This window comes from Heteronotia binoei, chromosome 2 (assembly GCF_032191835.1).
Source record: "Heteronotia binoei isolate CCM8104 ecotype False Entrance Well chromosome 2, APGP_CSIRO_Hbin_v1, whole genome shotgun sequence".
Lineage (NCBI taxonomy): Eukaryota > Metazoa > Chordata > Lepidosauria > Squamata > Gekkonidae > Heteronotia > Heteronotia binoei.
Genome location: NC_083224.1, coordinates 160,007,949 through 160,028,994, shown reverse-complemented (window position 1 = coordinate 160,028,994; position 21,046 = coordinate 160,007,949). Strand labels below are relative to the sequence as shown.

At 41.6% G+C, this 21,046-nt stretch overlaps 1 protein-coding gene across 2 annotated transcripts in view; it reads left to right on the top strand.

Annotated features, from left to right (window-relative positions):
• The first annotated feature begins 301 nt into the window (after positions 1 to 301).
• NEK7 (NIMA related kinase 7) overlaps positions 302 to 21,046 on the top strand; it is a 117,556-nt gene continuing 96,811 nt past the window's right edge. Inside the window, exon 1 of one of the 2 annotated variants that reach the window (XM_060232351.1) lies at positions 302 to 574. The gene's annotated coding sequence lies outside the window, so the exon portion shown is untranslated. Of the gene's footprint in view, positions 575 to 5,326; positions 5,406 to 21,046 lie in introns of those variants that run through there. The other variant, XM_060232352.1, reaches the window with a different exon arrangement.

The window sequence follows — 21,046 nt, the reverse complement described above, 5'->3', positions numbered from 1 at the left end:
CTACCATGAGCCTCCAGGCGTCACCTCTTCTGACATTACACAGTTGACACGGTAGCCACTTGTGTGAATGGGCGAGGGTTTTGCAGTGAAAGAGGGAAACCAATATGCAGAAAGACGGCCATTATAACGACTGTGCCAGCTCCATCATATCAACTCCTAAAGAGACTTCGCCTACGGCCAAGTTGTGTGTCCGCCCACAAAATACGCTTCCCGTTTCCCAACTCCAGGCTGCCCTCCGGCTCTTTTTACCTTCTCGGCTGCTGAGAGGGCACCTAAATAAAGTCAAAGCGCCTAAATCGAAGCGAGGCCCGGCGACCGACAGAGGGAGGGAAGGCTGGTAGGCGTTGCGGGAGGGTATCTGCTCAGCCCCGCCCCGCCTTCTTGTCCTCGGGGATGCCGGGATGTTTACAGTCTTGACAGCGGCGGCGGCAGCGGGGGAAAGGAAAGAGAAGTTGCTTGAGTTTTGTCGCGTCACACGGCGCTTCCTTCCGCCTGCACTGCTTCGCTTCACGGGCGAGCCGCAACATCTGAAGCGGAAAAACGAATTTTGGAGCGCGCGGCAGCTCAAACTGAGGTAAACTGAAGTGGGATTTTGGAGGGGAGAGGGAGTCGGTTCGCGACGCTTGCCTCGCGTGAGGGGGGAAGAAGGGGGAGAGGCTGCGTGAAGAGTAATGGCGCTCAGTAAGGACATCGTTATGGCTGAGAAATTGGCCGCCTGACGAATCCAAGAAACTTCTTTCTCTTCAACCGCCCGGTCTCAGCTACTTCACCCGGGACAGCCGGAGAGCCCGGCTCCGCCTCTAGCTCGTATTCATTGGCTAGTCTGATAAGCGTTCCCGAGTCCCATTGGTGACCATGAATGCTGCTCCCCTCCACCTGGGGGGGGGGTGGAGGCGGCGCGCTTGCGCTGTGCGCGGCTTATCTTGGCGAAGAAAAGGTTTTTTTGTGAGGAAGGGAGGGCTCGTCCGGGTCGCTGATGCTGCTTCTTACTCGGCCGAGCACACTTTATTCCGCAGCATCCTGTGCGGCTGGCTTACATTCCTTCTTGTACTGGAGGGCTCCTTGGTTTTTTTGTTTTAAGTCTGACAACGCGTGTTTTTAAATGAAGGTCAATGCGGAATTTATATAGAGAAAATAGGGATGTACTGATTGCCTGTGGGGAACAATGGGAGAGACTTGAAGGCTCATTGGTTTCATTGGGATCCAGGAATGCCAGTTGACTTGCATGGGCTCCATTGATGTACATCACAGCAGTGGTGCCCAACCTTTTTGGCACCAGTGACTGGTTTGGTGAAAGACAATTTTTCCACGGACCTGGGGGCGGGGGGATGGTTTTGGGATGATGCAATTGTGCACTTTATTTTGGTGCGATGGTTAAAAATGCAAACTCTTATGTGGGAGAAACAGGTTTGTTTCCCCACTCCTCCACTTGCAGCTGCTGGAATGGCCTTGGGTCAGCCATAGCTCTCCCAGAGTTGTCCTTGAAAGGGCAGCTGCTGAGAGAATCCTCTCAGTCCCACCCACCTCACAGGGTGTCTGTTGTGGGGGAGGAAGATAAAGGAGATTGTGAGCCACTCTAAGATTCAGAATGGAGGGCAGGATATAAATCCAATGTTGTCATTTTCTTACTATTATTACCACATTGTAATATATAATAAAATAATTATACAACTCATGGCCCAGTTGCTAACAGGTCACGGACCGGTATTGGTCCACAGCCCAGGGGTTGGGGACCCCTGTTCTAGACCCAGAGCAGTACATCTCAGGCACTTTCATTTAAAGCCTATTCTGCGTTTTTGTTGCAACTTTTGTTCACTCTATTATATTTCAGTGGGCAAATGCAAGTCAATTGTCATTCTTGTCCCCCATTATCCTATGGGCATGCCAGCATCTCCCATTGTTCCCAGTAGGCAATGCTTTCATTTGGGGGGGGCAGAGATCATAACACATCTTGACTGGAAACTACACAAGTAGTTACTTCCCCACCATCCCTTCTTTAATGCATGGTGTCCCCCCAAACACTATTATGCCCCATAGTTGGAATGGCTGGAATGCTGTTTCCTTTTTCCTGTGTTTATACCACTTCACTGTGTAAATGCTCCATATAATATTTATTTATTTTAAATACTCTGCATATTTGCCCTAAAGGATTCACCAGCTAGCTTAAGTAGAGTATCACAACAAAAAAATATAATAGAGTGAGAGCAAAAAAGCAGTAATAAAGAAACAAAAAGAAACTTCGTTTTTTTGGTGAATTTTTATCTTGCCTGATATTGTGAGTTGCTTTTGGCCCTCACTGGGGAGAAAAATGTGCCATAAATAACTAAATAAATGAGTAAATAATGTATTGTTCTAAATGGCCCCTGGAATAGTACCATCCTAGCCTGTGTCTGAACCCCTGTTAATGATGAAGCCAGGCAAGTCACCCTTGGAAGCAATAAAAGTGTTTATTTCCAAAGCATAGTCCTATCCTATCCTTTTGGGCCACTCCCACAACTTCTGTTCCTAGTGAGCCTTGTAGCCTAGGAATTAGGGCGGGGAAAGCTCAGACTAAGGAGCAGCACACTTTTAAAAGAATGGCATCTATATCTATCTTTCTTGCATGATGGTATGTATTTAGACTTTTTTTCCTCGTCCTACTTTCCCATTCACTAAGCTGGGGTAACTGGACATAGTTCACAGCAGCGCTGTCGGCACTGGTGTTTTAGTAAGAATTCAACAGAGCTACTGCAGTCATTCTACAGAAACTTAAAACCACTGCAGTATGGATGTCCAACAATGTATGAAAGCCACACTGAGATAAAAGCTGTTCCTGTTTTAGACAAGTTTTGTATCTGCAGAAAATGGCAACTTTGCTCTGTGTGTGTGTGCACACAGTCATGAAGGAATGAATTACTATTTCTCTGGCAGAGAAGAATGGTTCCTTTTGTTTTCATTTTCAGAGTTTGTATCTTGGGAGTCCCCAACCTTTTTGACACCTGCAGACACCTTGTGGAATTCTAAAACAGCAGGGCAGGCACAGCCACGTAACGGCACTGAAAGAGGCAGAGCCAGCCACAAAATGGAGAAGATCCTTGTGCTGTGGTGGTAGCTGCTGCTAAAGCAACATTTTAAAAAATCTGCCCAACATATCAATTGGCCAGTTAGAAGCCTTGCTAGGTAGATGACCCACCTGGTTGTGCCAGCTTTCCAAAAACACTTGGCAGTTGCCAGAAAAGGGGTGGCTGAGCACCATGATGGAGACTCTTGGTGTGTGTTATTGAACTTGTACCTGATACTCATTGTATGTCTTCCAACTTTACTTATTTGCATAGTACAGTACCAGGTTTATCAAAGATTTCAGGTTTTCATGGCTGGTAACATCATTAGGGTTTGTAGAATCTTTCAGGATCAAGTGCCGTGTTCTACTGGAGAAAGTTTTCCTTCCAGACGTTTCGTTCTCAGCTGCGGAGAACATCCTCAGTGGCGTTGCAGCCGGAGCAGGCGCTCAGACCTTCTTGGTTGCTGTGCATTGAGGGTACCAGGTTTCTTGCTATGGCATCCATCAAATAACTTTCTCATTTGTAAGTTGAGTGTTGACATTCAGAAGTTTTTAGGAACTTGATTTATGTTACATGCTGAGAATTATACAGATGTGTGGTATTTAAATGTAGATGCATTTTTTTCCTAGAACATGATAAAATGTAATTTTAGTATTAATAGTATCAGTAATGAGGACAACAAATAACCAATTTCTGTCTTCCTAGATAGTAGCTTTCAGCTAGTATAAGACAACAAGCCATTTTTCATCTTTATCCTCCATCATCTGCCATACAAGTCAGTTTTCTTGTTTGTGGGAGTGAAGCAATTGAGAGATGCTGCCATGGAAGTCAAATTAACATGATTATTTATTATAATTTTATCTTCTCCTTCCATAGAAGAGCTCAGAGGGAGGTGTACATGGTATCCTCTTCCTCATTTTATCCTTGGAACCTTTTGTGAAGTAGATTAGGTTTAGAGAGAGTAGCTGGCCCAAGGTCATCCAGCAAACATCATAGCAGTATAGAGGCCTCCTTGATCTTAGGACAACACTCCAGCTACTGTACCATTCCCACTCATCTTTTACATGGACTGAGGCCCTAACTACAAAATACTTGTGTCCAGGTCTGTCATGGGTCTTGGGAGTTTCCGCAAGTAATCTTGATTCCCAGGCATGTGAGAATAATCTTGATTCCTAGGCATGTATGGTATAGGTGGTTAGAGTGTTGGACAAGGATCTGGGAGACCTAGGTTTGAATCCCTGCTCTGTCATAAAACTAGCTGGGTGGCCTTGGCCTAGTCATACAGTCTCAAGCCTGATTTACCTCACAGAGTTATTGTGAGCATAAAACAGAGACAGTGTAAGCTGTCCCCAGTGAGGGAAAGGCAGGTAAAATGAAGTAAATAAATAATTTATATTAGGGCCTTGGGAAGAAGGTGCTTAAGCTTCACTGCTGCACCTTTGGCCTAAACTGAAAGAGCCCTGAAGGATTTGGGCCACATGTAAGTTTCCCTGGAGCCATTTCAGATGGAGAAAACAATCCTGTGAAGTAGATCCTTAAGACCTCTCTCCCTATGATCCGATGTGGGCCCCTGTATACCTGGGAATAAGATTTAATCCAGGAATTCTCAGCATGTCTATTTTTTGCAGACTATGGGGATGTACCTGAGAACAAGATGCCATGTAGTTAGGTCTTTGGAACATAGGTTTCCAGTGCTTCTGGGGCGCCTGCCAAGTTGAAGATTTTATGGGAGCGGTTTGTTCACTTTGTTGATACCATTAGATTAATCTTTCCATTGTGTAAATTTTCCCTCTTGAAGCCAAAAACAGCCCGGTAGTTATGCAGTCTAAGGAGGTTGATTGGGTAGTAGTGGGACTTCATACATAGCTGGTTGGCTGGTTTCGGTTTAGTGCTCAGCCTGATATAAATGAATATAAGGAAATGAGTAATTGAAGGATAAATGGGTGTGTACATAGGCCCTTGAATTAAACTGAAGCAAATACCAGTTTCTAAAGGTATTTGTTTGAGGAGGGTTTTGTGGTTGGTGTTAAAAATACCTATTATAACGGTTGCTATAGAATCTTGATTTTGTAACATTATTAGAAATGAATATTGTCTGTTAAATTAACTATGAGAAGGGTAAAAGGTGAAATTTCTTGCACCTCTTTTCTCACCATTCCATTTATACTACTTTAAAAGGCAAAATACTTCAAAATACATTTGGTTCTTGTTTTCATTATTCCTTTGGATTCCGTTCTTGGTGAATGGATGTTCCAGTGACAGCACATATCTCATTTGCTAGTGAGAGATGAGCCTTCCAGAAGTTCCCGTTTAGTTGAAAAAAAGCAGAGAGGAAAACCAGAAATGTCAACGAAGAGTTATGATGTAAGTGTGGGAAGGCTGGAGCTAAAAAAGGAGTAAGATTTTGTAACAGTACTGAATTGACTTAGATTGCAAACTTACATATCTTTAGCAAGAAGTAACTTTAATTAAATTCGGTTAGAGCCAAAAGATTGCAGGGAAGGAGATTAGGAGAGCTGGCATGGCATAGTGGTTAGAGTGTCAGACTAAGACCTGGGCTCACTGGGTAAGAATCCACAATCTGCCATAGAAGGGCCGGTCAAAGTGGTCAAAGGGAGAACAATGTGAAAAGCCACATTGGATCCCAATCAGGGAGAAAAGTGGGCTATAAACAAATAAGGGAATAGATAGGGTTGCCAGGTCCAACTCAGGAAATATCTGGGGACTTTGGGGGTGGAGCCAAAACCAAGGTTGTGACAAGCACTATTGAACTCCATAGAAAGTTCTGGCCATCACATTTAAAGGGACCATTTAAATGCCATCCCTACATTGGAAATAATGGAGGGTAGGCGAACCTTCTTTTGTAGCTCATAGAATTTGGACCCCCTGATCCAATCTTTTTGAGACTTGAGGGGGGCGGGGTTGAGGAGAGGCGCCAAATGCTATGCTGCAAATTTGGCACCTCTTCCTCAGAAAACAGCTTCCCCAAAGCCCTAGATATGCATCGATAAATTCTCCATTATACTTATGGGGATATGTCTCCATAGGGTATAATGGAGTGCCCAGAGGACATTCACCCCCCCACACTTCCTGATAACCCTGAAGTCAGGGGAAGGTCTCCAGACCAGGACAACCCTAAATAGATATGTTTTACTGGGATCCAAGAGCCCCACCCTGCCTGTAAACTTATTACCATAATGTGATCTGTTTGCGACAGTTCATTTAAAAAAAATAGACATTTCCTTTTATGACTCATGAGATGGTACATGAGAGCACATGTTATGGGTTGACATCAGTACTAGAGAAATTATACATAGGTCCTAATCTCAGTAGTTGCTTCTGGGTGGGGCTTTCTTTGTAGAAAAAAGCCCTGCAGGAACTCATTTGCATATTAGACCACACCCCCTAACATCACCATTGTTTCACACAGGGCTTTTTGTAGAAAAAGTCCAGCAGGTACTCATTTGCATATTAGGCCACACCTCCTTCTGCCAAGCCAGCGGGAATTGCGTTCCTGTGTAAGAAAAAGCCCTCCACTTTTCACACACATGGACATTGTGATCAGCAGTATGGTTGCCAGGGTGCCTGGAGTTTTGACTCGCACACATCTGCTCTAAGAAGTGGACTTTGCCCACGGTTTCTAAGGCTTATGTGGATACTATAAGCCTCAGCTTTGCAGCAGCATTCTACATCTCTGGATGGGTGTTAGCCAGAACTACAGACGAGTTTCCAGCTGCTCCTTGCGTGCCCAGTCTTGGCCACTGCAGTGGAAGAAGCCATGCTGCCATGAACTGTACAGGCAAACAGTGTCCAGCCTGTTTCCATGAACCAAAGGCTAACACCACCAGAATCCATCTTGTTTTCCTGACTCCATTACAGCAAAGCAAGAGACTCACGTATCCAACAGCTGCTTCAACTTCTGCATAAGGCAATCAAGCTTATCTTAGGCGTGGATCCTGTCAGACTTAATAGTCTTAAGCACACCTCCACCCAGTAATTTCCCCCATTCTGTTCCCCAACAGTCATCCTGGAGACTCCCCCTTGGCCCATTGCTACCTGGTCAGCCAATCAGGTAACTAAGGCCAAGTCCACTCATTGGCTAGCTATGAGCATCCAGTCAGGGGTTGCCAATTAACTGGCTATTGGCTACTGCACTAGTCCAGCCCTTATGGTCTCTGCAGAGCCTCCCCTTTTCTGAGGTCATGTACCAGCTGACCACCTGTCATCCACCCCTGTACCTCTTATCCCTTGAGGGTCTAAGGTAGTCTATTTAACCTCTGATCCAACTCCACTCATGTATGAATCTAGCAGTACCCTATCTCGGCTGTCTAGATCCATCCCCGATTCTTGGCCAGTTGAGGGTCCCATTTCCCCCCTCCTCTTTCGTCGCCATTGAAGCCTTCCTTGAAGACTGATAGGTAATTATTACCCTGTTTGTATACCCATGTGTTGTCTCTATATCTCTCTCTGTTTTTCTTAGGACTGTATGAATGATTTTATGAGTATTTTATCTTGTATGTAAGCCTATATTTTTCTGGAATAAATTTTAATTGTTTTACTTAATTAGAGTCCCTAATATTTTAAGCATTAATTTCTGGACGTGGAATCCTGTATACACAGGTAAAAGATCCTGATTAAGCCAAGTGCCCACCTGACAATTCCCCATCCTCGTTTTGAGGGCATTTTGGTTTACACCTCAAAAAAGCCCTGCTTCTGAGTATTAAAAATGCATAGGATTGGACCATGAACTGACTATGCTTAATCACTGAAATGTAATGCAGATTAGTTCAATTTACAATTTAGAATTATATTTAGAAAAATATTAGATACCTTAGTTTTCAGTATTAATGCTGTAACTAAAGCATCATGTTCAAAGGTCATTTATAATAGGTCATTTTTAATGGCAGCAGAATTGTGTTGAATTTCTCCCAGTCTGTGTGTGATATGGCCTGATCCCATGAAGAGATAGACATGCTTATTCATTTTAGTTTACCTAACTCTTCAAAGGATTGTGTTCTTTAATTTTTACCTTTAAAAGAAAGGAATATCAAATGTGTGTTTTGACAAATATCTTCGGTCATGTCTAGCTTTATTGAAGCGTACAGATGAAAGCAGGAAGAACCCTTCAAAACCAGAGACTGATGGGATGCTAAAAATTACAGTGCAGTCCTAGGGTTCTTCTAATATCCTTAAAATGCTGAATTCCTTGTAATGATTTATGTGTTGCCAGTTTTCGTTGGGTGACAATGCGTTATTTTTCATCCAATTATAACATTCTTATAGTACAGAAATTTGTTTTGGCGATATTTCTTTGTCTTTTTTATAAAAAGAAGCTAAGAAAAATATTGAAGCAAAAGCCCATTAATCAACTTTAATCATCCCATCATTTATTGCCTCTTCTGAAACAAAGTATTTGCCTTCCTGTGGTGGTTTTATTATCTTGATGTGTTAGTTATCTTATAAGATACTAATGAGGAAACATATTTGTGTGGATTGCATGTAGTTTGCTTAGCACTGTGAATATGCGGCATATGTATTTCTAATAAGTATATTTGATCATTTTCCAGCAAGCTTAATATTTTTAAAGCAAGCATCTTTGGTGCTTATTTATTCAAGAAATGAAAGTTGTTTACTTACAGTATTTTATCAAAAATGTTTACATTAAAGGCTTCTTTCTAGTGTTCCAAGAATACCCTAATTGATTGTCATTTAGGGACTGAAGATCTATATTCTTTTCCAGGAGACTTTTGAGTTAACTGTATGTTCCAGTTGGATGCTTCAGAAAGTTTTGATGCATGGAGGAATACAGTTCAATGTTCTTTAGTTCCTCTAATGAGTTTGCTGCCCACTGCTATTGGTGTGTTTTTCCCCACCTCAAGGTCACTTGTTTCCTGCTATATCAGTTCTCTATAGATGAAGAAATGAAAATATTTTATCTGTGCTTGTGTATGTGGATACATATATATTGTCAGTACAGCAGACAGAAAGTTTAATCTAAGGCAGTTAGGAATGACATAAAAGTTGGAGGATACTGATCTTCTTTGTGTTATTAGCATACAAGTGAAAGCATTCATAAAATATGTTTTGAAACAGATGAAGATATTAAACAAGGCTCACATAACTTATGACCCACTAAACCAAATTGCGACCCATCTCTTTTGTATTGTGGCCTGCCAGATGCTTGACAACCTCCTATTTTGTAGTCCCAAGCAGAAGCAGGCTTATCAAGCCCCTGGTGGGCCACGACATATGGTTGGTGGGTTGCCTTTAGCTTTGTAGTCATACGTTATGTGGGCCTGAATTAAACTGTCACAGACTGCAGACCTTCACATCAACTGAATCAAAGCAATATTATAATACTAGGTGATTAAGAAGGTATCTAAAACGGCTGTTATTTTTAAGTACAACCATTCTAAAAATTGCAGTGAATTAATTTCTTTAGTCTGCTGATATACTACTGAGCAGTTAGCAGGTTATAGTGGTTCTGAAACTTCTTTTTATAGGTACAGATGCTACTTTTCCCCAGCTACTTTCCCCCCCTTTTTTGAGTAGCTGGGGGGGAAATCACTATGACTTCTTGACTGATCTAGCTGTGATTCTGTGCACCATGCAGGCAGGTGTCAGGAACAGAAGTTGTTGCATTACTTCCTGATCATATTCTTTTAAACACCTTTGTATTATGGAAGTCTTGGCACATTTGCTGTAGTTCCAGACCAGGTACCAGAAAATGACATTAGTTCATCAAGGCTGAACTCTGTTTCTTAGTGCTTCATTTGCATTTCCCATGAAAAAGAACTTGACACATCTTGAAACACACAGGGTTCATAATATGTTATGTAATAAATCTGACTGCGTATCTAAAACCAAATGCAGTTTTTGGGGCACCATAAAAGAAAAACACATTGTTTTCATTGACATCCACTGCTGAAGGGTTCTGTTACACAAATATAAGGAACAGACCTCTCTGATACTGTTCTCTCAAATATGGTGGATTTACTTTAAAAGCTTCAATAGTGTAATGTGAGTGTAAAGTCAACAGTTTTCCTCCTCTACTAGAGTATTCAATTTTCTTGCAGCTTCAGCACAGGCAAACACAGATTAGAATTGCAGAGATGCCACTTTAATGGCACAAATGCTGTAGAAGAAGAAGACGACGACTGCAGATTTATACCCCACACTTCTCTCTGGTTCAGAGACTCAAAGCGGCCTACAATCTCCTATATCTTCTCCCCCCACAACAGACACCCTGTGAGGTGGGTGAGGCTGAGAGGGCATTCACAGCAGGTGCCCTTTCAAGGACAACTCCTGCGATAGCTATGGATCACCCAAGGCCATTCTAGCAGCTGTGAGTTGAGGAGTGGGGAATCAAACCCGGTTCTCCCAGATAAGAGTCCGCACACTTAACCACTAGACCAAACTGGCTCTCCAACCAACTCATAAGATTAACAGTCCCTTCACAGCCAGAAAGCCAATTCTGTTTTGGTTTACTCCTGAGGAAGCTTTTTCTCCCAAGGAGACATCTATACCAGAGGCGGCATTTACTCCACAAAGTGCTACTACTGACTGTCAGTGCCTTTGTCTCCTCAGCAGACCCTCGTTGCTTGACCTTCTGCCATGCAGTTGGATCAGTTCTTCTCTCAGGACTGTATTCCTGCTCTTCCCCTTACCCCAGGATAGGATGTTCTACAGTGTGATTGAAATCACCTTTGTTTGGCCAGCAATTGCAACTGTTGCTGTTCTTTCTCTCATTTATGTTCTCCTTGCTAAGATCCAACTATTTTTTCCATGGAGGAAAGCTACTATTATGGATACATTATTGCTTCAGTTCTAAATGTTATCTCATCAGCCTATGAGGCTGAAACTAAGGATAGGACAGAATAAAATGGCAGAATGGACTGCTACACTTTAGATTATATGTGAAAGATTACATTTTTGAATGTTGGGTTATCTTTAAAAAATCACTCTGGGTAGAAAATAGCATAGTAGTAGAGAGGATTAGTCCATCCTTTCCCTTTTATCTTAATTTTCTATATGCAGGGAGATGTGTAACGAAGCATTCAAAAAGTAATCCCTCAGTTGTGTTCTGGTATAACTCATTCACTCTTGTGTACAAAAAAGGATGGATTGTTAACTGTGTATATCAAGCACGTGTTCTCCAGACCATGTGAATGTAGCCCTATTTTCCTTAAATAGAGTCAGTGCAGCAAAAATAGGTTTGAGCACTAGTGAGGAGAAACAATGTGTCCTCTGCATCCTTTCTACCTGTAGAGCTGCTTTCTTGGATTTTAATGCTGGGAAAGGCACAGACAGTATTCTCAGCAATAGTAGCATTCTCCAGGATACAATAATCCTATGAATACCAATTCAAAGCAATGATCCATACTCCAGAAATGTGGATATTTTAAGTGTGCAATGAAGCATTACTGAAGGGCTTGAAAGGCAGTAAAGATAAATGCAGAGGTTATAATAAGAAATTATAGTAATAAATAAGGTTTATTTAAGGAGACTCACACTGTTTCAGTTTGTGGAGTTGGGGAAGGGGAATTAGCAGGACCTGAGTGCTGGTACTAAATTGAGCCTCACAGCCCTACCCTGGCATAGTTTATGAATCTATTTATTTCTGTCCTGCTTTTTTCCACCCAGGAGACTAAAGCAGTTTACAAAGAAACACAAAAATAGAATTTAGACAAGGGAAATACAACACAGCTCCTGGGCTGCTACTGGGTTTGCCGGCTCAGCTCACTGAAGGCCATGGGCTAAGAGCTGAGGGCCATTCAGCTGTTGCCTTTTGCCACACTGGTCAATTACCTGAAAGAGAGGAGGTACAGAATTTCAGTCAGAATCATTCAACAGGCAGTGTTCCTAACCATTTACATTAGGACTGAGATGAAGATGGGAAAATAACATTATCTAGCCCAAATCATGTTTTCAGATTGCACACTAGCTCTGCACGATATATGCTAATACAGGGGCCCCCAACCTTTTTGAATCTGTGGACACATTTGGAATTCTGACACAACATGGTGGGTACAGCAACAAAATGGCTGCCACAGCTTAACTTGAGTAATGGTGTAGATCCTTGGGCTGTGCTATCAGCTGCTGCCAAAGCAACATTTAAAAAAAAAATTCTGCTCAGCCAATCAAGTCTCCATCTAGTAGGCTTCCCAATCCCCAGGTCCCAGCGGGGGATCCCCTGGTTTTACAGGCTTTCCCCCTCCCCCAGCCAGCTGGCCGGCGGGGGAAGCTCCACCCCCATAGCCATTATGCACCTCCAGGAACGATTCCCATAGGGAATGATGGGGAATTGATCTGCGGGTGTCAGGGGCTCTGGGGGGCTGTTTTTTGAGGTAGAGGCGCCAAATTTTCAGTATAGCATCTAGTGCCTCTCCCCAAAATACCCCCCAAGTTTCAAAAAGATTGGACCAGGGGGTCCAATTCTATGAGCCCCAAAAGAAGGTGCCCCTATCCTTCATTATTTTCTATGGAAGGAAGGCATTCTAAAAGGTGTGCTGTCCCTTTAAATGTGATGGCCAGAACTCCCTTGGAGTTCAATTATGCTTGTCACACCCTTGCTTTTGGCTCCGCCCCCAATGTCTCCTGGCTCCACCCCCAAAGTCCCCAGATATTTCTTGAATTGGACTTGGCAACCCTACCATCTAGTCATTCAGAAGTCTTCCTGGGCAAAAGCCATACTTGGCCCCACCCACCTTCTAAAAACACTTGGCAGGCACCAGAAAAGGTGTTGGTGGGCACTGTGGTGCCCACAGGCACCATATTGGGGACCCCTGCACTAATGTATTATCTACACATTCTCACCCTACTCCTCACCCCAACCAAACCACAGAAGGTATTACAAGCAGAGAGTAAATATATTTGGCTATATTTTAAGGACTAGGGTTTGTGCTCAAAACAAAACAGCAGAAGAGATAAGAGGACAGCAAGAATGGTAGTTTCTTCTCTTTCATGCAGAGATGACTGGTGGAAAAGAAAGTTTTCCTGTTTGTAGTTCTTCCCTGACATAAATCTGAACTCCCTACATCTTGTACTTCAGATTTTCTTATCAAACTATGAGGACCCCCCCCCCAAAAAAGCTTATGAACGAAACAAAGCCCAAAATTGTTATAGCGATTTGAAAGAAAGAAAAAGGTAAACTAGCACTTTAAATATTGTAGTAATGTGTATGGCTGGGTACAATTATGTTTGTATGTATGGAGAGTAAGAAAAATCTGATTTATAGCAACTACTGTGAGTCCTTCCACCAGTCCCTTTTATAGTGAAAAGGTTTAAAGTCTTCACATGAAAATAACCTTCTGCTTTTCCTTTCTAAATTTAGTTTTCCAGTTGCATATGTTAAAAGTACAAGGGCTGCTAACCAGAATGCATAAAAGTCTCACGCTTTGAAGGAAAAGCCATTAAAACCAAGAAGTGCTTGCTTCTCTTTGACGTCAGCTGCTGAATGAAATTGGGGGTTGCTCACATGGGCCAGGCGGTGGCTGCTGGCCTGAGGCACTAAAGACATGCTTTGAGCGAGGGAGGGGAGGAGAGGGGTAGTATCTTGTGTGCTGGGAAGGGAAGAGAAGAGCTGGCAGCCTCACTAGAGATCCCCAAGAATTATGCAAAGCAAGTGAGCTTTCTTGACTGTTTTGGTTTCCTGTAATAGAGCGAGGGAGAGGAACTGGGCTGTGGAACAAAGCATGCAGCATATGCCTCAGTGCCTAGCCCTATTCAAAAGCAAAAGCAGTATTTTCTAGTGGGAATCACTTGGAAACTGAGATGGCAGTATATGCTAGAGCAAATAAAGGGAGTCGCTTTAGTCTTTTTAAAAAGCTTAGATGGTTTGTGATTGTATTTTCTAAATTCACAAAGAATATCAGAGAATTAACAGGCTACATCCACTAGCTGAAGCCTGGCATTCATGAAATAAAAGAGTTATAACCCTCCGGTTTTTGTTAATTTCATGTGTGTTTTAGCTATGGGGATCTGATTTTAATTATATGTGCATATTAGTTGTTATGATCTGGCTTTACAGTATTGTTTTTGTCCACAAAAAGTTGCCCAACCCTTCTGTAAACTTGGAACTAGTAGAAAAAGCCATTCCCTTTAATACATTTTATCTAAGAAGTTTACAAAATCCACTGTGTTGAGGAGTTATATTATTACTAGATCATGAGCCAACAGTTGGTTGTGGCTAATTTATGGTTGTGGTTTATTTGCAGATAATTAACCTAGTTTGTATAAGAGATTTCATGTATGTGAACTGCGGATCGCAAACAAGATGTGTTTTATTTTACTACATGCAGGTCCTTATATAACCTTATTATCTGGTTAGAGAATTTAAGAGATTAATAAATCATAGAAACTAATCCCCTTGTACTATTTGCCACCATGCTTTCAAGTATTCATTAATTTTTGCCATTTATAATTTTCAAACTTATCTCTGCCCTCATAAGGTCTCAGGGCATAATTTAAGTTGCATTCTTAAGCTAACATTCTGTGCTGGGGTTTCAGACTAGACTCCATATACCATTGTGATTTAACTGTCATTGGTTTTAGTAAACTTTGATTGGCTCACCAACTTGTTCTCTGAATAAAAGGAGTTTGTTAGAATTATGTGTACAGCCCATAGGCAAGCACACCATCCAGACATATCCAAGAGTGGTCAGACAAGCTGTTTGGGGTTTTGTGAGAAAAGTGCTACAAGAGGACCTCCAAACTTTTTTGTTTAAAGATAGCTGTTGAGTAGGAGAATCTGAGAAAAATCCAGGTGATTGTGCAAAGGTTCTGTATGCAGGCAGTGGCCCTGGAGCATGATTCTCATATAAAACTAGGTTAGCACTCTGCATGTATGTGCAGCATAGAGTCTGTGGGTTGGCATCATTGACAAAATCATTTTGCCTGTAGCTAAACAGAGGGCAGGCATATCTGCTGGAGATCTGTGCACACACAGAACCATGCATGGTACCCCTTGCTCCCTGGGAGAAGGACAAGATAAAGATGCTGCTTAAGAGACAAGCCACCCTGTAAACCAAACAGGGATTTGACTCTTCAGCAGCCAGAACTACCTTAGTAAAAACTTCTCTCCATGTGTGTCTGTGTCTTTGAATTTGACCTGTATTGTGTGGGGGAAACGCGTAATTAAAGAATGTTAGATCATTTGTTACATGTATGTATGTGTCATTTACTATATAGGTCACAGGCATTATATAAGACCCTACTGTATATCAATAAATAAATAGCGCTGATATAATGATTTTTGGCAAAAGGGAAAAAGCATTAGTATCTGTACAGTCTGTAATAACCTCCATGCTTTTCTATTGTGAGAAGAGAGTCATGAGGGGAGGGACGGTGGCTCAGTGGTAGAGCATCTGTTTGGTAAGCAGAAGGTCCCAGGTTCATTCCCTGGCATCTCCAAAAAAGGGTCCAGGCAAATTGGTGTGAAAAACCTCAGCTTGAGACCCTGGAGAGCCGCTGCCAGTCTGAGTAGACAATACTGACTTTGATGGACCAAGGGTCTGATTCAGTATAAGGCAGCTTCATATGTTCATATGTTTCTCAAAAAGTGTAGCGCATAGCTTTGTGAGTGACATATAATCATTGTTATTTGTTTGTTTGCCTTGTAAATTGAAGGAATGTATTTTTTAAAAGATTTACGTGAGAGGAAAGGGTAGAACAAGAGACTCTTGAGGGAAAAATAATTGAATCTTAAAATTAAATCAAATGTATTGTGATAACTCCCTTTTATAAATTTATTTTAAGAACTGGGAAAGTTACGCTTATGTTAACATTGTTCCATTGAAATGAATGGAATGTTGTTGGTGTAAAGTACAAGCCTGAGTTGGAGGAATGAGTGAGATGCTCTGGATCAGGGGTGTCGAACATGCAGTTCAGGGGCCGAAACAGGCCCCTGGAGGGCTCCTATCAGGCCCCCAAGCAATTGGCTGTCATCTGCTTCCTTCTTCTTATATCTTGCTTCCTTCTGCATAACAGCTAGCTTTGCAAGGCTTGCTCAATCACACAGGAGTTACAGAGCAAAACCTCTATTTTCTCCATGGGCTGAGACGCCTCTCTTGGGGAGGAAGGGGGGAGGAATAGCTTGCTTTGCCAGGCTCTCTCACTTGCACAGCAGAGCTACTGAGCCAAGCCTCTCTTCCTTCTATTGACTGAGGCTGCCCCCCCAGTCCCCTGGGGAAGGAAGGAAAGAGCCAGAGCTTTCTTTGCCCAGTTCCCTGGATCCTATGGGAGAAATACAAAGGAAGCATCTTTAAAACCAGTAAGTGCTAACGTTTTAAGCATGTTTTAAGTTTTTTAAAATATATACATGGGTTTGTCTGTGTTCTTTATAAAATTTATATCTCTGCTACCTAATCTTAAATAGGTACACACATCGCCCAGCCTGACATGACCCGGCCCTGCAAGGTCTCATTTATGTCAGATCCGGCCCTCATAACAAATGAGTTCAGCATCCCTGCTCTGGATGGTTGGTCTCACCAAGAATAAAGTTCTTCTTTAGGAAATAGAGTTTCTAATCTAAGTAATAGAAGAATAGTATTTCCGCTGGTTTTCTGCTTTTGAGATTCTAGTTGGCTTTCAGTAATGCCAGTCAAAGCCTCTGTCAGTTTTTGTGTGTGCATTGCAGTCATCTGTGGTAGAGGGAGCTGAAGCATCTTCCTACTAAATACCAAGACAAAGGAAAAAGGAAGAAAAAAATCTGAAATACGTAGTTGCAATACATATTTGGGGCTTGCTCAGGAAATGTCTCTGGGGCTGCACAATCTTAACTAATTTAGATTTAGTAAATCCATTTTTATCAATTTTTGTGTTTGTTAGGCTGTAGACATACTACCATAAGTGGAGATTCAATATTGTATAGTTAGGTTGTATAACACAACAGCCAACTAAATCTTAGGAAGACTTGGTGGGTAGGTGTTTCATTCACAGGTATTACTGCAATAAATTAGGATGAAAACACTTATCCTAATACTATTGTTCACCAGGTTTTGAAGTTGAGCAGTTCCTGAGGCCCAAACCAGAGGTCTAGAAACCCACCTCTTTCTGCCGAGGTAGAGCACATATTCTGAAGCCGCATTAAGATATGAACAAGTTTCTCTCTTGTAACCTGTGTAGGTGTGAGTGGATCTAGCACAGTAGTCCCCAGCTTTTTTGAGCCTGTGGGCACCTTTGGAATTCTGATACATGGTTGTGTGTGCAGGCACAAAATGGCCACAATTGCTTATCTTCATAGAGTGAAGATCCTTGTGCTGGTCTAGGAACACTGCCCTCTAGAGGGAGTGGACTTCTACAGGCATTGGGTAAGAGGTTGCTTGACAACAAGAGGGGCCAATTTTTCCCAAAGGAGGACTGAAACCTGAGGTGTTTATTTGGGAGGGAATGGAGAATTTGTCTAAAGGCATTACGAGGAAGGAAAAACCTATGGAAGGAGGAGAGAAGTGGTGGCAGAGGAGGACCCCTGGCATGGGGCACAGATTCACCATGTTCATGTGACTTCTACTGTGAGGGGGGAAAGATTTTTTTTTTTTCAGGTGGAGAGGAAGGGTGAGCTTTCCAAACCAACCAATCATTCTTTATTATGGTCATTTGACCAATTATATAACACATTTAACATTTCCAGACTGTTCCCAATACTTTGTGAGTTAGAGCCAGAAACTTATTTCTGACCCTGCCCCTCCCCCAACTTTGGGACTATTCAATCTGTTTTGTTATTCCTGTATTTTGTTGAAGCTACTGGGGCTTTACCACTTGTTTATTTGACTTTAAATAAAAACTATTTGTTTAAATGTGGTTCAGGTTCTTGAAAAGAGAGGGATCCACAACGCTGTGTCTATTTACCTGGCTCTTTCGAGGCCATAAGGATTACATAAGCAATCTTGTCTCTTAAGAGATTCCGGTACACATTTTCTCTGATGTTATAGTTGAGTGCTACTCAATGTAACCAAGTGATAGTGGTCTATGGCCACTTTCCAATGAAGTTATCTAAAGTAGTCAGGAGGTGCTAGTCTTTGTGTGGTTTTCAGATCTGTTAAACTAATTCATGCTTGTCTGGCTTTGGTTGTTTAAGCCAATGAAGGTTTTTCTTAAAAAACAAAATGAGCTTTGTTCTGTTTTAATTCTGTTTTTAAAATATTTGAGCTGCTTTGAAAATGTTTTCAATATATTCAGGAACAGTGCTTAATAGTTCATTTGGTGTTGCAGTGGTTTCTGCTAACAGTGAATCAAACTATTGTTGGATTCCTAAAATGAAGTGTCACCTCGGGTAGCAGAACCTATCAAGCTGCCAAAATCATGTAAACCTCTAACCATGAACTTAATTTTGCTGGAAAAGAGCACAATACTCTTTGGGCAAGATTGTTTGTGTAAATTTCTCTTCAGATAACAAGTCCCCATGTTTTGCTCACTAGAATCTTGAGGATGTATCAGGCCTAATAGCAAACTGTTTTCCTAGCTAAACATAAAGGGTTTTTTTACCTTCCATAGTAGGCTGAGGATATAAAATCTGTATGCTTTCTGTGGAAAAAGAGGCAGTATTATCCTTTATTAACTTTTTGAAGACACCTTAGTAGAATTGTGAGGGAAAATGTCTAATGAAATATAGGGTGAGGTTATGTTCATCCAAGTGTAATATTTCAGGACAGGAGATTATAGCTGCAAGATGTAACTGGCTGAATTGGTTGATTAATGAATTAAAATTTTGATTGGGGATGGCAAATTTTAATCAGTAGGCACTGAGATTTAAGTATTTTATTTTTGTGTGGTGCTGTTAAAGGGAATAAAGAAAATGTGTTAAGTTTATAATACATACATTCATTTTAACAAGTTGATTTGTTTAAAAGGCAGATGTTATAATCAAATGATAGCCATAGAAGAGAGACTTTTCATATATATTTATTTAATAATGCTCAACTTTTAAAAAGCTTTTTAAAACTCTTGAGACTTTGTTTTTATTGTGCCTGATGCATTGCAGACATTAGTAATAAATTGACATAATAAGTTTTTATTCTTTTATAGTAGAATGAAGAAAAGTGCACAAATAAACATTCAAGACCAACCCAGTGTAAGAGTTTTGTACAAATGTTTAAAAAGTACAACCACCTTTCCTCTCCATAAATGTGCTTACTGTATTTTTCTGACAGAGTTTTCTTTCAGTGGTTTCTATAACTAAGCCCTGAGCAACTGGTCAAGGTCAAACCAATTTATAGTTATTGAATTGCTAGACTAACAGGAATTGTTTTCCAAACAAAACAATTTATGTAACCTCTGGAACTGGATAAGCCTTCTCAGTAAAGAGGAAATGAACTCGGTAAAGAGGAAATGGTTGGTGAATTGCTGAAAAGATTCCCTGAGACAGTTGTGACATCTATTTTATACATTTCCAGGGATTTTGGGTGTGAAAGTGAAATGCATCTTTCACAAATCTTTGTGTAACTGTTGGAGAGTGAGAGTCTCTTGGTGTTGGAATTGGAATATACCTTAGTTCTGTATTCACCGGCTCAGCTGTGATCTTGATTGACTTGTGTCGCCTGGTATTTCATCCAGCTTTGCTGCTGATGGGAAGCAGATCCCCCATTCCTAACAGCATCATGGTGTAGCTGTGCAGTTTCCAGCTTTCCCCAGCTTTCCTGTTGTCTTTCCTAAATCTGCTTTGCTCTGATATTTTAGGAGAGATTTTAGCAAAGCTGGGGGTGAGGCTACCATGTGGATGGGAAAGTTAGGCTTTCTCCATGCCCCACTCACATAAGCACCATTTTTCCTTCCACAGTCATCACAATAATCATTTGCCCTCTCCCTGTGTCACCAGAGAGCTCTAAAAGAATTATTCAGAATGTAAGCTTTTGAATGCATGCATACTTCTTCAGACGATGGAATGTCGTCTGAAGAAGTATGCATGCGTATGAAAGCTTACATCCTGAATAAAACTTTGTTGGTCTTAAAGGTGCTACTTGACTCCTACTTTGGTCTACTGCTTCAGACCAACACGGCTGTCCAGTTGGATCTATTTAAAAGAACTGTAACTGACAACAAACTCCAACATTAGAACAATCTGTTTATCAGGTCCTCTGAATTTCCAACTTTCATATTTTTGGAAAAGTAATCCTCTAGCCCTTTTTTGGTGTGATGATATGCCTTTGTCTTTATATCTCTGTGATGAAAGAGGCTAGAGGCATTTTCAAAAAAAGAAAGTTAGCAATTCAGGTCATAGGACCTAACAGCTAGATCAGCGGTGGCCAAACTTGCTTAACATAAGAGCCACATGGAATAAACATCAGATGTTTGAGAGCTGCAAGACATGAACATCAGATGTTTGAGAGCTACAAGGAAGGAAGGAAGGAAAATAGATAGGGGAGGGAGGTGGAGGTGGAAAGAAAGCAACTTTAACTTTAAATGCATTCTCCAAGCTTCCAGCTGGCTTGGTTTGGCAGAGTGATTTAAAGAGAGAAATGCCTTCTCCAAGCTGGTTGACAGGGTGGTGGGGGCTTTGAGATCCACACAATATGTGTGTAAGAGCCGCAGTTTGGCCACCATTGATCGTTATAATGTTAAAATAGCATTTCATTTGCCTTCTTTTAAGAAACAACAATTATAAAGTCCCCTGGTAGCATGGGAGAAGAAGAAATATGCACTACAAGTGCTGGGACAGGGAAAATTTGGGGAAATGCACCCTATGGTAGCCTTGTTGCTGCTGACTTGAAATGGCAGCCACCATGGCAATGAAAACACCATAGACCATCATCTCTGTGGTCTCCATTCCCGACCTGTAAAAAAAATGGTTTGCTACCACTCAGGAATATTATAGAGATGATTACAGTGCTGTAAATCAACAGAAGTATTAAAAGTTCTGTATTCAGGACTTTTTTTTTGAGCAGGAACACACAGGAACGCAGTTCCTGCTGGCTTGGTGTCAGGGGGTGTGGCCTAATATGCAAATAAGTGTCTGCTGGGTCTTTTCTACCAAAAAAGCCCTGACTGTATCAATGAAAAGAAACCTTGCC